This window comes from Rhinatrema bivittatum, chromosome 3 (genome assembly GCF_901001135.1).
Source record: "Rhinatrema bivittatum chromosome 3, aRhiBiv1.1, whole genome shotgun sequence".
In the NCBI taxonomy this organism is placed as follows: Eukaryota; Metazoa; Chordata; class Amphibia; order Gymnophiona; family Rhinatrematidae; genus Rhinatrema; species Rhinatrema bivittatum.
The window spans coordinates 91,376,609-91,385,717 of NC_042617.1; the positions used below are offsets into that span (position 1 = coordinate 91,376,609).

The window sequence follows — 9,109 nt, forward strand, 5'->3', positions numbered from 1 at the left end:
ACTGCTACATAAGTGTGCTTCTTAGGTCAGTTATGTCTGGGAGGCATCCAGGTGTTTTCAGATTTTAATTCACCATCTGATTTTTCAGGTCAGGTTTCCATTCTTCTCTTTTTTCATACATAGCAAGAGGTCATTTTGTCCCTCTAAACGTGGATGGGGGTCCCCTCAGCCATAAAGCACAAAAAATTATTGAATCTGTTTAAAAGATTAAAATCTGATGAGAAGCATGCTAAGTTAAAGTAGGAATGGGTTGTGTGTTGCGCGTCCCGGCTGTGTCCGCTCCGCGGCTGGCCCTGCTCACCTCGCTCTCCCATCCACGAGCTCTGGGCTCTCCTCCTCCGCAGCCGCAGCCAGTTCGCAGCATCCCCGGCTCCCCCGCTCTCAGTCTCCCATGCAGGCCTCACAGCGGAGCTCCCGTCGGGGCTCCGCGTCCTCGGCCCTGCCCCAGACCCGTGCACGGCCAGCCTGCAGCCCTTTAAAGGGCCAAGCGTGGGAAAACCTCGAGAGGCGCACGCTGATGACATCACAGAGACTCCATATATAAGGCCAGGCTCAAACCCTTGATCCCTGCCTTGGCAATCGGGTCGTACACTCCAGTGTTATCTAGTTTGCCTGTTCCAGCGTCTCCTGCTCCTTCGTCTCTCCATTCCTGGTAGTACCCTTCGGACTGATCTCACGGTACTGACCTCTGCCTGTTCACTGACCTCGTCTGACTGCTGCCCGGATCTTGACCTCTGCCTGTTCACCGACCTCATCTGACCTCTACCTGGAACTTGTCCTCTGCCTGGCCTGACTACTCCTGGATTGACTAAAGGTACTGACCCCTGCTTTGGCTGACCATTCTGGACTGATACTCTGGCCTTGATCCTCGCTATTCACTCGGACTCTCTATTCTGGCCTCCTGTGACCTCTGGACTCTCCCGCTTGAACATCGACCGCGCACTCTTGTTCATGGTGGGCACTCTTTTGAACTTTCTCTCTAGGAGACCCTGTGAGGCCCACCTAAGACCAGGCGGCCCAGGTAACCAAGGATTCAACCTGAGGGAACCCCGGGTTGCTATTGGCGAAGCTCCAGCTATAGCCTCTGTCTCCTCCTGTGCTCCGCCTCCTGGTGGCAGGCGCTCTCTGGGTCCGACCGGAGGGCCGAACCAATCCTGTACCAGGCCAAGGCTCCACTTCCAGCGCAACACAATGTTTCTATTCCTTTTTTTCTAGCTGTCAAAGGAGGGTAGCAATTCTGTTACACAAACAGCTTCCCTTTCGTTTGGAACATCATTTTCAGGATGCAGAGGGCAGATATATTATTGGGGAAGCATGGGGGATCTGCTACCAGTGGGGGCTTTGCTTGAGGGGGGTTCTGTAAAGGAGAGAGATTTGGGAAGGGGCAAGGCATCGCAGTGCGAGTTATATTCTTTTATTTTTTTGGGGGGGATGGGTGCTGCCTCTAGAGGTGGCGGGGGATGGGTGGGTGGGGGTCTCACTAGACTGCAGGGAAGATTGTATCTATTTTGGGGAGTTATTTGGTTTCTTGGCTTTTTAAGGCTCATCCAGGGGCTATCAAGATGTGTGTCAGTGTCCCTGAAATGTGATAAAATAACGGGGCTGATTTGTTTCTAAGTCAGCTGTTATTTTATTTGATTTAATTGACTAGTAATTAGCTGCTTTGCATATATTAGCTAATCATATGCATTCAAATGCATGCAAAGTAAGTAATTTCCATAGAGGATTTTTTTTAAACGCACGATAAATGCTGTTTACTGCATGTTATCACAGCTTAGTAAATGTAGGCCTTAGCCAGATAAGTAACACTTTCAAGACCTATCTAGCTAAGTAGCGGCAAAACTGCTCCTTATCCAGATAAATCAGAACGTATCTGGCTAACTTGAATATTTATTTGTGCTTATCTTTTACATTCATGCGAATGTTGCAGGGTAGATTTATATGTATTTTATAACCTGTGCATATATGATATGAGTGGGTTATAAAATATCAGGGTAAATTTGCACACAGACATATACATGCATATGTGAAATGGCTATTTACTCTTTTGGATAATACAAGGACTAGGGTGCACTCCATGAAGTTAGCAAGTAGCACATTTAAAACAAAGCAGAGAAACTTATTTTCACTCAACACACATTTAACTAGTGGAATTTATTGCCAGTGGATATGGTTAAGGCATCTAGTGTTTGTCCTTCCTTGTTTAATGTAATGCATTTGTTTATGCGCTGGTTATTGTTACAATGTAAACCGAAGTGATTTGTAACTTGTTACAAGAATATCGGTATATAAACATGTTAAATAAATAAATAAATAGTGTAGCTGGGTTTAAAAATGGTTTGGATAAGTTTCTGGAGGAGAAGTCCATAAACTGCTATTAATCAATAGAGAGCAGCTACTGCATGAGTAGCATGAGATATATTTAATGTTTGGGTACTTGTCAGGTACTTGTGACTTGGATTGGCTTCACTGTCAGCTCTTAACCTACTCCCCAGAATATTCTTAGGCTTCTCTGATTAAATCCTGGCCTGCACCATTGTGGGAAGTGCCATAGCAAATGTTTTAGACCACTCACTCTTCTGACAATCTCAATGTGTCCTCCATTGGGAGAAACATAGAATGAGAGAAACTGCTAAAGGCCCCTTCACCTATGTTTTCAGGTTGAAGGACATACTAAAGAAATACCCCTGAATTCTGTAAAGCCTGGGTGCAGCTAAGAGCTGGAGGCTTCCCAAAAGAAGAAAATAGATTTATTTTTTGGCCTAACAGTTGCCTCCTGCTCCCTTGGGTTTCCAGCTCAATCACAATTGTCTCTAGTTGGGCCATGTCACTGTGATCCTTCATTCACAACCACCCAGGCATTTTCTTCCCCTTCTTTTTATATCCCCCTTCCAACTCAGCTCAGCCAGGGACTGCAAACCAATCCTTTCTCCAGAACCTCACTAATGTGTACCCTAAGTGAATGCAAAATGCAGCCATTCGTATGATTTGTGGTCTGCCATGGGTACCAGTTACTCTGGTTACCCGTAGCAGCAAGAATTCAATTTAAAATATTAGCTATGGCATACAAATCTATATATTTAGATGACTATTGTATTGCACTTAAGCTTAAATTGTATGCCCCAATGTGAGAATTGTGTTCTGCAAATCAAGGTTTGCTTGAAGTGCCTTCAGATGCTTCTATTCATTTGCAAACTACTGTTAACTGTACTTTTTCTTTAGCAGTTCCAAAATAGTGTAATGCATTGCCTGCTGTTGTTCATCAAGAGAGAAATGATTTGAAGTTTCAGACAAAAGTTAAGGCCATGCTCTTTGATGAGAATTAAGATGGTCCCATATTCTGAGTAGTAAAGATGCAAATACTGTAGAGGTGCTTTGTATTTAAGTTTTAATGTTATAGTTTTTGTTTTGTGTTGTGTGATTTTATTATTTTAATCTGCTTTCTTATGTTTTATAATTGATGAACGTGTATGTTATGATGTGATCTGCCTTGAATGCAGAGAAATGGCGGAATACAAGATGAAATAAATAAATAAGGCTGGATACTAAGCATCAACAACTGAGTCTCTCTCCCTTTAGAAGCTGCCTAGGCAGCATTCCCAGCCTTTGCTGATCTAGTGAATGGAAGACCCAACCGAGGGATCAAATCCAGGTCCTCCACATGGCAACATGTAATGCTTGCTACTGAACCATCCAGCCACCTAAGAAAAGAGAATTAAAGTAACACTTGATTAAAAGTTGCTATGGGAAGGTTTGAGAAGTGAAAAGGATCATTATTAGAATGGTTGCAATTGTGATGAATTTATTAAAGCAGAATTTTTATCTGGCAAGTGCAACTATAAATCTTTGGACGAATATAGCAATCCATTTCTTTAATGACTTAATTAAATTCTCTGCAGTAACTGCAGATTGTTCTTTGTACCTGTCATTTAAATGATTAAAAGTAATTCACTTAATGGTAATGAACAAGAAAAGATTAAATAGATCAGGACAACAATTTGTTACAAAAACATAATCTACTTATTAAATGCTGCTGTCTTATCATTGGGTAGAATGTTTTTCATTACAGGGAAAGTAGGCACTAGCCTTTCCTGTATAACAACTGATTGACACATTAGTGCATCTATAATTAGCTGCGCCAAACTTTTAACAAATATACAGGCCGATTCAGTAAAGTCCGCGGGAGAGCGGAGGAACGCCTGCTCTCCCTGCGCGCGCACCGGCCACTCGCCGGTGCGCGCGATTCAGTATTTAAATTAAGTGGTGCGGTAGAAACAGGCAAAAGGAGGCGCTAGGGACACTAGCGCATCCATAGCGCCTCGTTTTAGCCTGGAGCAGCGGCTATCAGCGGGTTTGACAGCCGATGCTCAATTTTGCCGGTGTCGGTTCTCGAGCCATGGGCTCAGAAACCGGACGCTGGCAAAATTGAGCGTCCGGTTTACGACCCGACAGCCGCCGGCCCATTTAAAAAATTTTTTTCTTTTTTTTTTTACTTTTTTTACCCTTCGGGACCTCCGACTTAATATCGCCATGATATTAAGTCGGAGGGTGCACAGAAAAACAGTTTTTACTGCTTTTCTGTGCACTTTCCCGGTGCTGGCAGAAATAGCGCCTACCTTTGGGTAGGCGCTAATTTATTAAAGTAAAATGTGCGGTTTGGCTGCACATTTTACTTTCTGTATCGTGCGGGAATACTTAATAGGGCCATCAACATGAATTTGCATGTTGAGGGAGCTATCAGGTGCCGCGGGTTGGATGCGCGTTTTCCGCCCCTTACTGAATAAGGAGTAAGGGAAAACGCACGTCCAAGAGCAGGTTAACAGTGCGCTCCGTCGGAGTGCACTGTACTGTATCGGCCTGATAGTAATGAAGAAAGCAATAGGCAGAGACCCCAAATCCAGTCCTTGAAGTCTCCAAACCAGTCTGGTTTTTAGAATTTCCACAATGAATATGCACGAAATATATTGCATACAATAGAGGCAATGCATGCAAATATATCTTATACATATAGGGCCAGATTTTAAAAGCCCTGCACGTGTAAATCCGTCTGGATTTACACGCGCAAGGGGGTTACGCGTGCTGAGCCTATTTTGCATAGGCCCGGAGACGCGCACAAGCTCCAGGATGCGCGTATGTCCTGGGGCTTTGAAAAAGGGGCGGGAAGGGGCCGGGTCATGGGCGGGGCGCCGGTCCAGGGGCGGGACCGAGGCCTGTCCCGGCCGGGGGATCACGCGCCGGCAGCTGGCCAGCGTGTGCAAACTATGCCTTTCATAGGCAGGCGTAAAAAATAAAATAATCGTAGGGGGGATTTAGGTAGGGCTGGGGGATGGGTTAGATAGGAGAAGGGAGGGGAAGGTGGGTGGGAGCGGAGAAAAGTTCCCCCCGAGGCTGCTCCGATTTCAGAGCAGCCTTGGAGGGAACGGGGAAAGCCATCGGGGCTCCCCTAGGGCTTGGCGCGTGCAAGGTGCACAAGTGTGCACCCCCTTGCGTGCGTCGACCCTGATTTTATAACATGCGTGCGGCTGATTTTATAACATGCGTACGTCTAATAGCTTGTGCAAGTTTTATGCCGTGCCTTTATGCAAACGTCACACTCAAAAAAAATCTGCACAGAGGATTTGTATTTGCAAAACTTCCTACCTCATAGCTCAGCATAGGCCTAGACATTTATACCTGTTAGACAGCAGGTGTAAATGTCCAAGCGAGCATTTATGTGTGTAAATGATTTCCATGCCACAACTTTTCCCCCGGGAACACCTCTTTGCGATATGTGTAAAAGGACACATGAAATCACTTCCGCTTGTACTTTTGTGCGTATAACCCCTGGGGTAATTTAATACAAAACCATTTACATGCAAATAAAACTGCATTTTATACGAAAAGTTTTTTTAAAATTACCAGCAAAATGTAAATATATTTAACACCTTTGTAGCTCCCTCTTTTGTTTATATCCAGAATATAGGGGCCACTGAGAATCTCAGGGCCAATGTTAACATCCCGGACCTCTAATTCTTCCTGCTATGTACATCTCCATGTGTTGACCACTGGGATGCTGGGGTTCCACCGGTGGGGAGCTACACAGGATTCGGGATCGCTGCACAGTTTCTCCAGTCCTACAAGCTCCACTCGATCTTTCTCACACTGGTACTCATTCCTGTAGATCTCAGCAGTTGTGTTCTCAAACTGAGAAAGAACAGGCAGAACACTTAAAATGGTGTGCAAAAAAAAATGTCCTGTAACACATAAAAATGTGACCAAAATTTAAAAAATCAACAAAATAAAAATCTCTTGATACAGATGGAATGAAATTCCAAGTGCCATAGTCCCTCTCTTTCTCTCCTCAACTCTGAGTCAATGTCTCTTCCTAGTGACAGGAAAGCAGGAACATTCTCTTCCCCAAAAAGTGGGTAGGAAGGAGGTGTTAAAAAGGCTTCCTCCCATCCAAAAATAAAGAAAAACTTCTCCAGAATCAGTTCTCATTTCTGGGCTACTACACTTCCCACTTTAACAGGACACAGGGCAATGTAGCACCCTGTCCCAATCCCCTCGGGCAGGGGTGTTTGCCATTCTGAGCTGGAAGCAGGTCAGAGAAAAAAGACCCAACTCACTCAAAAGTCAAACAACTCTTCTTTCTCTTTTCTACTCAGCTAAGGAAGTCTGTCAGGTCTCTAGCAAAGCTATTATCCTTCAGGCTGATGCAATACTTGGGCGCTCAGGCTAGCGCATTGGTTAACCCGTGGTTGGACGCGCGTTTTGGACATGCGTGTTCATAACCCCTTATGCAATAAGGGGATTAGCGTGTCCAAAACACACGTCCAAACCAGCGCATAGCTAAAGGCACTCATTACATGTAAATTCATGTTGATAAGCCTATTAGCTATTACCCACTTATGTAAAAATAAATGTGCGCCCGACATGCATATTTTTACTCTCAAAAATTAACGCCTTCCCTGGAGCAGGCGTTGAGTCTTGAGGAGCTCCTAAAGTTAACAGAAAAGCAGAAAATACTGCTTTTCTCTAGTTCCTCCAACTTAATATTGTGGCGCTATTAAGTTGGAAGAACCAAAAAAAGGAGTAAGGTAAAAAAAAAAATTTTTTTTTTAAAGTCTTGCTGGCGGTTAGGTTAGGAAAATGGACGCTCAATTAATGAGCGTCCATTTTCTTAACCATTGGCTGTGCACAGGTTAGGAAAATGGACACTCGTAAAACTGAGCATCCGTTTTCCTAACCCATGCACAGCCACTTTTCCTAGGCACCTGATGCCGAGGAGGCACCAGGGACGCATAATTTCCCCTAGCGCCTCCTTTTTAACACAGTGGCTCTTTTGCCTACTGCATCACGTGCCCGGGAGAGGTGGATAGGTGCACATTAGGAAAGCAGGCGCTCAATCATGAGCGCCCATTTTTAGCACGCCAACATTGTATCAGCCTTCTTGTTTTCCCAATTCTGCAGGCTGTGGGGCCTACTGGGATCCACCAGAAAAACACTCCTTCTGCTCCAAAATCAAAACTACAATCCAGCTCATGTAGCCTCTGGGTGGGAAAGCCCTGGTACTGAACTCACAATCTCAGATCTCAAGTTTTTGGACCCTACTTGCACAGTTCTCACCACATTAGATATCGCTCTAAGAGTCCAGGATCTTCTGTGGGGGAAAAGTCGGCTTTAAGGCCCTTTTGCATTGGTTTTGCTCGGTCTTACATTCCACACTTTGTAAGCAGCACTGATGATCTCTTCACTTAGACAGCAGCAATGACCATGCTGGAAACTGTGTGAGTTCCAAATCAATTTTACTGATAGGTTGTAAAAGCGAATTGATGGATTTTAGCAACTCACATTGAAAACTGTCCAATTAATCTTCACAAATAAGTCTTAATAAATCTGTGACCATACCTTTTCCAGCAACCAACTCTTCAATTTCTTCAGCCAATTCCTGTAGTGATTTCACTCCTTCTTTTTCATCATTTTATACTTTAGTCTCCAGATCCTTCCATGAGAATGGGAAGAAAATTTATCCCGTTACTTCCAGAAATCCCACTTCTAATATCTTCCCCATAGTCTTCGCTATTCTTCACTCTCCACTTTGTAGCACCTGGTGGGCACCTTATCACACCACCCTCCTCTGATGATTCTTACATCATACCTCAGCTTCTTCTCCTTGGAAATAGATAGGAGTCCATTCTCCCTTGATGACACCTCTTCTTCTCCCAGTCCTTTCAACAGGAAAGTCACCTTTCTTCAAATCAGCTGCATCTGAGCCCAGGAGCACTCAGTAATGCAAAAAAAGACAACATTTTACTCAAAACAACCAACTAAGAGGGTCATTTATCAAAATGTGATAAGGCATTTTCACGAGAGACTGGCCATAATATCATGGCCCATAGGTAGGTATTTGTATCCCTATGGTAGGGCCACCTAGTAACTCGAGGTGGGGATTAGGTAAGAGTGTAGGGGGTTAGGGGCCACTTTGACATTCTACGTGATACCTACGAACAGAACAGTGGTCTCTTGTGAAGATTTGCTGGCCTTCGGAGTGAGGAAACTCACTCCAAGATGAGATTTGGGCAAGATTCTCTCAACCTAGCTTGATGGACTCTCTACCTGGGTAACATCAAACTCAACAGAAAACAATTTGTATATATGTATATGATTTTGATATGCACTCTAATAGCCCTTGTATCATTAAAGCCCTTGTATATATATAGAATCAAAATCATATACATATATACAAATTGTTTTCTGTTGAGTTTGCTGGAAGGTACAAACAAACCCCATTTTGATACAACGGGTCGCAAATGATAGAGAAGACCGGACGGCTTGGTTGCACCGAGCATGTCGTCAAAGGCTTGCTGATGCGATCCCGTTTTCAATTTATATTGTACAAGAATGACGGATGGTGACAAACCTTGAACTACGAAAATTTAGTGGCGATACCTTTTGTATTCAGAGATTTAGTCTAATATAGGTTCGCAGTACTGCTCCTTGTGATTGTGGAGGATATAATGAAACATGCCAGGCCTTCCAGCTCCAAGTCACAGAATATATTAGCTGTATTATTTCTGCATGCATGAGCCAGACTACCTGTTATTGCACTCACAAAAGTCCCTATGGT

The 9,109-nt window shown here is 44.0% G+C and overlaps 1 long non-coding RNA gene across 1 annotated transcript; it reads right to left on the bottom strand.

Moving 5' to 3' along the window:
• Positions 1-5,522: 5,522 nt before the first annotated feature.
• On the bottom strand, positions 5,523-8,372 carry LOC115088572. Its single transcript, XR_003855805.1, has 3 exons — positions 8,141-8,372; positions 7,891-7,984; positions 5,523-6,183 (listed from the first exon to the last, which is right to left on the bottom strand). It is a non-coding gene; the product is annotated as an uncharacterized LOC115088572 (long non-coding RNA).
• Positions 8,373-9,109: the final 737 nt, after the last annotated feature.